The sequence below is a fragment of the Camponotus vicinus genome, unplaced genomic scaffold (assembly GCF_025532165.1).
Source record: "Camponotus vicinus isolate PSW18456_S1 unplaced genomic scaffold, iyCamVici1.0 SCAF_2, whole genome shotgun sequence".
Classification (NCBI taxonomy): Eukaryota; Metazoa; Arthropoda; class Insecta; order Hymenoptera; family Formicidae; genus Camponotus; species Camponotus vicinus.
This window is the reverse complement of record NW_028141956.1, coordinates 856,318-866,215: the sequence shown is the minus strand read 5'-3', so window position 1 is coordinate 866,215 and position 9,898 is coordinate 856,318. Positions and strand designations below refer to the sequence as shown.

The window sequence follows — 9,898 nt, the reverse complement described above, 5'->3', positions numbered from 1 at the left end:
AATATATTTAATGAAGCTGACATATATAATCTATTTTTACAAGTATATTTTACACGACAACACATCGGAAAATACAAATTTCTACAAATTTATTTTAAATATAATGCAAAAATGCACAATTAAATTATGTCATAAAAGTTATTATGTGCGTGCTAAATTTTGAAACATTCCACGAACTGTTTACATACATTTTGATGTCGAATAACTATTTTACAGATTGCTGATATTACAGAACGCTAACCAACGAACGATAATGCTATTTTAAAGAAATCAGAATGGAGCAGAATCTTGAAAATGGAGCAGTTGTTGGATACGTCGAGTAATGTGTTTGACGATCAAAAAATACCGATAATATGTACGACAGTTTGCAAAACACGATATCTTTGCATGTATTTTATATAAAACAGATTTCTTTTTCAAATATATTGTAAGAATCGCCCTAAAGGATTTAGTTACACACAATTTTTTCTTTTATTTGGTTTGTCGATAATGTGACTTGTTGATTTTTTCTGACTGGATGCTCTACTAAAATCATTTTGCGCTTATTAGATGGAGCGAGGAGTCCGACAAACACACGTAAGAGATATAGAAATCTATCTTATCGTTGACCGAGAATTATTGAGGATAACGCACGTTTTTCAAGATTTTATACATCTGCAATTTATTAATTTCTTCTTCTTCCATAACAGAATCCATATTTTTGATTTATATTTATTATAATTCTTTTTATCACATTTGAAAAAAAATATTTTATTTCTATTTTATCACATATTGTAATAAAATACTTATTCAAAGATATTATAAATATCCCTTTGTACTTTTCTCTTTAAAATATTAAATTTTAAATTTGTTTGAAATAACAATATATCGTTGTAGAAAACTATCTTGTAACGACCGCCGACGGATTGTATGACAAATTGAAACGCATTAATAACATGCAAACTGTAGACGTATAAATATTGTTCAAATAGACTTCAAGTAGACTAGTTTTCGCCATTTTTTACGGCCTATCTGTTACCATAATGAAATGCGAAATATTATACGACGATGTCATTTAGAATCGTTCTGTGTCTGGGATGTCATCCGTTGCTCGGCAAACAGATTTAAGCCGAACAAACGCATCGCTCACATTCGTTTGATCAAATAATTGTACGGTACAATTCGCGTCCATTAGCTTCCATTAAATATCATTAATCACGGTTATGAAAGTGACAGCTTCATTTAATAATTATCCGGGAACGGTATTGGGGGATTTGTAGTTTCGTACTACGGCATGCTTAAAGCCGGCAAACAACGGACGCCATTGTTCTCGGTATTAGAGATTTACAGGAAAGAAAGTTTGTTTGCCCGCGTTATAAGAGCCTTCATTGTTCCGTCATTAATTTCAGTAATTATTCTCGAAAATGTTGATCACACATACCGCTTTACTTTGGTAGATAATCAAACGCTATTAATAATCGTGCTTCAATTTTCATTTTATCTCGAGAAGTTAGCTTCTTGCATCACGGATATCGACATCCTTTCACACTTTCAATCTACGACTCGTGACTCGTTCGTTTCACTTCCTATTTGTCGACGAGTGATTTAACGATGATACGTTAAAATGTGCGCTTCCTCTTTCATATAATAGCGCCGAAGAACCGGTTTTAACTTTTCCAATCGATGAACACACGCGAGCCAACAAACATCTGTCTTTGTTTGACTTGTGTTGTAGCGATAGATAAGATTGGAAGCCATCTGTTGCTAAAATATCAATCTTCCAGCCAGGATCGCGTGTATTATATACATAGTTATATGCGGTGTCAACAAAATGTTCCGAGAACATGGGCGTGTTATTTAACTTTGTGTCAATCTATGAATTCAATTGCTTTTTATTGCCCTGTTTTTCCTATCCATCATACGCTTCGCGCGGATTGTTTTCGAACAATATTTGCCGGCCAAGTTCTCTGCATTAGCCATTATGAATCGTCTCCAAGGTACCCGGCCTCTCTCGCGTCTAGTCGACAATCGTCGCGTAATGAGAGTAAATCGAAGGTTCGTTGATCCCGCAGAAACCATCAATTTCGTTTAGACCCGCATCTACGGGATCCTAATTTCTCAGCTGGACATTGTCAGTTGTCCTTTTACGAATTCGCGTTGCGGGATGCAATAAGTCGACCACCCATGGATTCGGACGATCTGTACGACGCGGGAAGTCGTCTTCTCGTAAACGAATGCTAGAGCTGATCGATAATCGTTATCGTCTCTATCGATGTGTTCGTGTCACGTTCATTTTATCACGGAAGGAATTGTTTTTTGACGATGTCGATCGGGGCAAACATTCTTCCGTGTCGGACAACGTTAATTCGCGGCGCGTTGGTGTGTCTCTTCGTAATGAAATAATTTATACGACCATCTCGCTCCCAGCGCCGTCCATTGGTCCGTATAAGCTACGTGACATAGGACAATTTCAGAACGGTTTACCCTAAGGGCTTCTCAACTCCGGCGTCCCGGGGTTGGATCATCGGGGGGTAAATTAAAACGAAGACTTATGGAAATGCAAACATTCGTGTCGCCAATAACGATTCCTCTTGCCGAAGACCTAGACCCACGACGAGTTAGCGTCGATCAAGGAAGACGTGGGCGTATTACCGTAGGCGAGTTAATTGTATCTTTTTCCGCTCTAGTCTTGCCTCGTTACGTTGAAAATATCGCAAGAATGTTGAAAATAACCATCATCAAAATTGCATCGTATCACGTGTTATTTGATTAATATCAATTTTGATTTTATAAAAGTAGAGGAAGCATTTCTTGCAAAGTTCAATGAAAATCGCAATGTTTTGCAAAACTTTATTTTTTAAATATTATAATTTTTTTGAAGATTTAACGATAGTTTTTTTTTCTCTTTTCTTTCTTATTTATCTCTTTCTGGCTAAAACCGCGCAACTTTATTCGGTCAGATCCACACACGAGAGCTAAGAAAAAATTACACGCTGTAAGAATGCCAGAAAAATTCTAGGTGACAATAATAGCGTATTTCTCCGGCTTGCTTGCTCGCCGTCTCCAATCATACGCCAACGTACGATTGTTTCGAGAACTCTTGTGGATGCTCGCGTTTTGTGCTCGTTGGCCGGACGTGTCCTCGTTGAGAAAAACCGAGAAAGAAAATAATTGGACATAAATCCACCGGTTGGTCGATTCGAGATGGTCATTATGCGGGTCGGAACGTACCTTGCCTCGAGTGCAACGCAAATATAGGCCATCACAGTATGCGCAACCGTATCCATTAAATATTACCTGAAATGTACGACAGAGAAGGAAAGAAAGAATGAGAGAGAGAGTGAATTAAACTGTAAATAGGTCATGATGTGCGGAAGTGCGGAAAGTGCGGAATAATACAAAGATGATGCAGGTACATTGTTGCGTGTAGTTGCGTGCATACACTGAGAAAAATCGTTTGATTGTGTCAACAAAACGTATGCGATAGAAGGCATTTTGATTAAAGCAGAATTTCTAGTTGACACGATAAGACTCAATTTTTTCCAACTAGAACGTTTAATAAACTTTACTATAAGGATTTGGTTAGTATTTTTTAGTTGATTCTATAAAACTTCTTGTTATATTAACTAAATATGGACAGTGACGCCATTTTGTTTTTAAATTTAATATTATCATCAAGAAAATTTGGTAAATTTAACAGGAAAAAATTAATCATACTCATCTGGTAATTCCTAAAGAAATTCTGATTCGTTCAGAAATTCTGATTCTACCAAATTTCTAATTAATGCAACCAGATTTTTTCTCAGTGCACATTTGAAAAACAGTGATGAGAAAATTAAAGATACCGCTCGTTTCTCACGAGTTGAAATTGTCCCATTTATAAATTTTTAAAGATAATTCCTCAAGTATCTGAATTAAATAGAAAAACAATAAGAGATTTCAATTATCTCTTTTTAATGAGAAGATTTGATATCTGAAAAAATAATCAATATTTATTAAAGATACACCGATTTTACTCTGAATACGCGGATGTTTCAAAGCGGCATTCATAGGGAAAATCCTAATTTGACGTATATCTCCAATTTATAATTAGCGAATGGTAATAACGAGAGAAAATACAACTCGGGAAAAATGATTCTTTGATCTTACCGATCCTGATTTGTTCATAATCTTCGATTTGGATGTATGATCCAGCTTCGAGCGGGCACTCGATTGGCTGGATTTGCCAAATGATGTATGTATACGTATCACACACGATATATTCGCAAAATATATCCACCGCGCCGAGATAGTAAAGAGATTTATCCAGTCCCCAATAGGGTGGAAAAAAACATTTACACGTACATTTTGTTTGTTAGAACGTGATACCGCATAAAAACAAAAATAATTTTCTGATGGGAACTGGACAAATTTTTATACGCTTAATAATTAATGACACGTTTTGTTTACGTTTTCAAATTCACGGATACTTTGTGTACGCGTGGATATAAAGAATACAAATATTTTTCGGACATTTTCGAGCCGTGTGATATCGCAAGTTGCGGGAGATTCTCTACAACTCGAAATAATATTTCTATCAAAGCCGTTTAGAATAAAGTATTCTCCCGGAATGACGTAAGAGAGAGGGTAGGGGACAGAAACGACTGTCGTGGAATATTTTCCTCGTTAAGAAACGATCATTTCCATCAGCTTTGATCTAAACTGACACGTGTATAATGTCTGTTCGCTTTTGACATAAGTCCATGCTCGTTGAACGCTTGTTGGGTCTTCGATCCCCAATTCGCCCCGTCTCCGTCAATGAATAAAAACCACAAAGCGTCCCAACGAGACCGACTATATTTTCTCCATCGAATCTGCGAGCTTTTCAGTGGCTCGTTTTCGCGATTCATTCGGATATTCCTCTTTGAGCGCGCATAGATGCAAGCAAAAAACCTAGTTCTTTCATCGACGATGTTATGTATGTACAATGATTATTGATTATTAAATAAAGACGAATCAATGTATGATATTTGCCGCGTGGCATTTTCTTCTTTCTCATTTTCGTCGTTTCAAATTAATTTTTAATTTTATTTTTATCACAATTTCTGCGAGCTAAAATACATCAGATAAGATACAATATATTTATATAAAGCAGGGACAAAAATATATAAATAGATAATAACTATATGTGAAATATTTCTAATCTGGATCCAAATATCTTCGGGAGCGAATATAACTGGAAATCCTCCAATCACCCTTGAAATACGCTTGCCTTATCTCTAACGTTGCATCGTCAGCGACGTAACCTCCCCTATAGGCGGCTCGTTTTCACGATTCAACCTTTCGCCTTTTTACCTTCCCCCTTTCTCTCTCGTCCCCTCTCGCTGCTGTCTCTTTGATTTTGCCATTCGTGTTCGCTATCGCAATATCACGTGTTTGTCGCCAATCGAACATCTGCATTATGTTATCGTCGACGGCATCTTGACTACGTCGGGACGATGTTCGTTAAATCGAAACACATTGTCTCGACAAATCACGATTCGATATGAGGGAAATGTAAAGGCGAGCGCCTTTCTGCGCGCTTCCTTCTTGTATTTCTCGCTGTCTCTTCTCGCATGAGTCATATTTCTATTCTCGTGTCATTTGCCGACATTATTTTTCGCTGCTTGTAATCTTGTAAATCTCTATTCCGGACTAAAACCTGCGTCTAGGAGGGTCGAGATATAAACGCGACGAATTAATCTTGGCCACATATTTTCGCGAAACACAAGGGGAATTGCCGCGCAATGATACTTGTTAAACCGATCCAATGGATTATCGCTATTTACGATCGTGCCCTGCTACGTTACGTAATCGCGATGCGCGTATGCATTTCAAAACTAGCTCGATATTACTTGTCGCTGGCTTCCGACTGCCAAATTAACAGCGTCCACAGTCGAATAACATCTTTCTATCTCGAGATTAATTTATAGAGAATTGCTCGCATCTCGTCCTTTTTTTTTATTAACAGGTTGTCCGCGATCGAAACGACAATTTTTAAGTGTAATAATATGACGGAAAATATACATATCTCCCCTTTCTCTCTGCGCCAATAGGGGCGGGCGGGAAACGCGCATAAAGCAGCTTTATCGGTGGAACACGAGTGTACTCGTTAGCATAACGATCCGGACTCTGACGCGAGGCGCACGTGTATTCAGCTCACGCGAGCCAATGCATATTTATATATTTCGGAGCTACACGGTGCGATAGACGTTATTACGTAATAATCCTGTTAAATGTAACGTTAAATACTATTAGCGTTAGGCAAAACCGTACAGCGGAAGCCACGCCGTTCTTGCTCAGCGAGAACGATTTGCCGCACGCGTCGAAATCCGTTCAGCAGGACGAATGGAAAGTTTTCATCGGTTTACACGTTCGCAATAATCCCGGGATGCTTGGGGTGTGTCCCTTTTGCCAATAACGATGTAACCCGATCGTCAAACATGTAATTGTAATAATATATGTATACAGAAAAAAAGGACATTCTTGTTTTGAAAATTTATTTAGTTTTAACATGGAAATCTTGAAATGAGATTATATCGCGTTAATTAAAGAAAAATATAATTGCTTGAATAATTGCTTACTCGAATGAAGCCATTTTATATAGTTCAATCGAGAAAAATATATTCTTATGATTTTTAAGATTTAATTTTCTCGAATAGAAATGAAACAATGTTAGATGGAAAATAACATTTTTAAATCAAAGATTATAATTTTCTTAGAGTAGAATTAAATAATTATATATTCTTGAGGTGACAATTACAATATTAAAATAAGACTATAATATTGTTGAAATTTAAAATGATTAAATTCTTCCAAGAAGATTATAAATTGTTGCGTATACGAAACAACGAACGAGTTAGTTTAAGTATACAAGTTTTGATTTGACACTTATTTTTTTCTGTACATATATATATATATATATATATATATATATATATATATATAAAATAATAAAATTTGCGATTCGATATCATCGCCTTAAAACGAAATTGGATGGATGGGTGACTTTATGAATAAATTAAATTTTCTTCATGTATCGCGCGCACGTTCGCTGTATTTATCTTTAACTGTATCAGATATGTATATTTTTTTCAATTTTTGCACAGATAATTTCTGTGTCGATTAATCATGTTCATTAAACGCATATATTCATAAAGGTATTATAAATTCCATTTAGAGCTCCCGATTTTCAATGGAAATAAAATTGTGTTTGGCAAAATTTCAAAGTAATTTGTACAGCATTTTTTGTCAATTATTCTTTATCTCTCTCTCGTACGCGTTATATTTACATTAATTCTTGTTTATTAATTTTACATGCTCGTAATTGTGGAAATCTCTTACCGTATGGAAAATTGATCAAAGCTGTAAAAAGGCCGAATATACATCAACAAAGTAGACGATACAAAGGTATCATCACCGTTTATATCGAGAGATTTAGCGCGTGAGATACGATTCACAGGGGGAAATTGATAAAAGTTGGCAAGTTCATCTACGCCACATACGCGTTTATCCCTTTTGTCAAGATTTATAGAGGCAATTGATCCACCGTAAAAAATTGCATTTGCGATCTACTCATAGTAGTGTCGCGCGGATTGCACGGCGCGGGCAACGAGCCGCGCTTTAAAGTATCGTTTGTCGAGCCATTAGAGTCACGCGCAACAGGACTATCGTTTCTCTAGTTTAATCTACCGTAGAATTTTATAACGGGATAAACCGTTTGCGCTCCGCGCTTGTCTCTCCCCCTCCCCCTCTCCCTCTCTCTCTTCTTTTTCCCTTTTTTTTTTTGCTCTTTTTCCTTTACTTTGGATTAGATCGTCGTTCTCCATACGCGAATGCGTAATTTGCGAGGTACGTTAATTTAGCCGGCCGTTCAAGTGATAAAATTACCAGTCGCCGCTTGTATCGTCCACGCGCCCTTTCAATGATGAAATGTTTCACTATGGATTTAACCCGTAGGTGCTCGGCCGCACGTAATTTGCCACGGGATTTATCATGGCGCAATTTCAAGCTATGAGCGATATTGCGAATTGATGAAATGTGTCGTTATGGATGTTTGCTTTCCGCCTCGCGCACAAACGACTCGCGAAATATTTTTGCGCGATGCGCGACGCATTACGAAATTTTGATGTACACCGTCCTTGTTATCGCGAAATTGATTCCCTCCCTAGCCCCTCCCGCGTGCGCTATTGCGTCTATATATCCTGGCAGATATATTACAATGGATCTTATTGAACATTGATTGAATTATCGGCGCGATGCGTTGTAAATTTATAACATTGTAGTTTAGAGTTTTAATCTGTCTAGACGAGATACCCGTATTCCCTCGAAAACTTTTCAGATCTGCATTCTACGATTTATCGCAGGAATAAGATGTGAGAAATTTGATTTACAGATTCGACTGACGCGCTAATATCAATTATATCCTCACCCCTAATATTAATTGTCTAACGAGCAATTATATCTTGTTCAATTTTTAACGATGCAAGTTGAAGAGGGAGAAATAAAATGCGAAACGAAGGTGATTTTTCGCATTGCCACGAGGCACTGGCTAACGAATAGAGGAATCGCTCCTCTTTTTATTGAAAAAAACGTTAGATCGACATGCTAAAAGCGGCAGGGGGGAGGGAGACGGCTCAAAGATGAGGCGGTTGAAGTGAGAAAGGAGCGTCCGGAATGAATATTTTTGACGCGACGCGCGGCAGCCTCCGCCGCGGATTTGCATAATTTCCAAATCTGCTCTCTCCGTACGACGAAAACGACGTGACTCGACGCGACGCACACGCGTGTGTACGTATATACGTGCAAACACGCGCGAGAGACGTTTCTCTTGTCCGTCACGTGCCGAACACATTCCGCTCCGGCTATTGTTTCCCATCGCGCCAAGAAATTTAATTGCGCGAGAAAAATTAATTCCGAAACAATTGACACCGGTTAGGCTCGCGATTAATTTTTGACATACTTGTATAAGTACGTCGAGACGCGAAACTTTTCGCTCTTGCGTACAATGTGGATTATACGAGCTGACACTGTTCATTTTATCCAGCGTCTTTCTTTTAGGGGAGTTATCGCGGCGCCGCCCATGATAGTCAAATATACTCGTTCGTCTACCCTGACGAGCTGTCCCTTCCTGGCGCGGGATCGCGGGAAGATATTGCGGCTTAAACGGCTGGAAAATTGTCCAAACGGCCGTGCCGCATAATTTCGACGTGACTTAACGACACTCGACTTAACGCCACGAGTCCCAGCCGAGTTAAAGCCGCTCCATCGGCGCCTAGATGTGGCCCCGGTGCGCTCTCGCGCTACCCTCTCCCCTTCCCTCCCCCCTCCGATCCTCTCCCGACGTCCCCTCCCTCGATGTCAAAAGATTTTACGTGGGAGTGACATGGCTGTCGACGTCGTTGTCCGTTATGATCGTTTCCTGGTAACGAATTAATTTGCACGCAGCGTTAGAATATGCAGATCACTGTTTGGCGTAATAAATGGACGGGGTTAGCGCGGCTCCACCGAGTTAGGAGTTGATCTCGTGGACACGACGGAATGACACCGAAATTGCTATTAATATTCATGCGCAGCCAGGATGGTGGAAAAGTGTTGAAAAGATAACTGCTCGACGGCGCCTCTTCCGTCTGGCAAATTGGAATTTGTTTCTAAGCTTCGGTAGCGATCCATAATATTTATTCGTAAATTATCGAGACCTGAAACGGGCCTGAAACGTCGCGCGACGAAGCGTCATAGTTTCTACGAGTCCCCCTAATGAATGAAATGGTCGGATAGATTTTTCTTTCTCAGATGAAAATGACTAGTACATGTTTTTCGATTCTCCTGCGATGACATTTTCATGTCCCACGCGTGATGTTAAAGATCGATCGCCTCTTTCTTTCGGCACCGATTGATATAT

The 9,898-nt window shown here is 38.7% G+C and overlaps 1 long non-coding RNA gene across 2 annotated transcripts in view; it reads left to right on the top strand.

Annotated features, from left to right (window-relative positions):
• LOC145966237 (uncharacterized) overlaps nucleotides 1–9,898 on the top strand; it is a 238,414-nt gene that overhangs the window by 83,717 nt on the left and 144,799 nt on the right. The window contains exons 3-4 of one of the 2 annotated variants that reach the window (XR_014436995.1): nucleotides 217–355; nucleotides 550–755. The exons of the other annotated variant lie outside the window; for it this stretch is intronic. This is a non-coding gene — a long non-coding RNA (uncharacterized LOC145966237). Of the gene's footprint in view, nucleotides 1–216; nucleotides 356–549; nucleotides 756–9,898 lie in introns of those variants that run through there. 2 annotated transcript variants of the gene reach the window in all.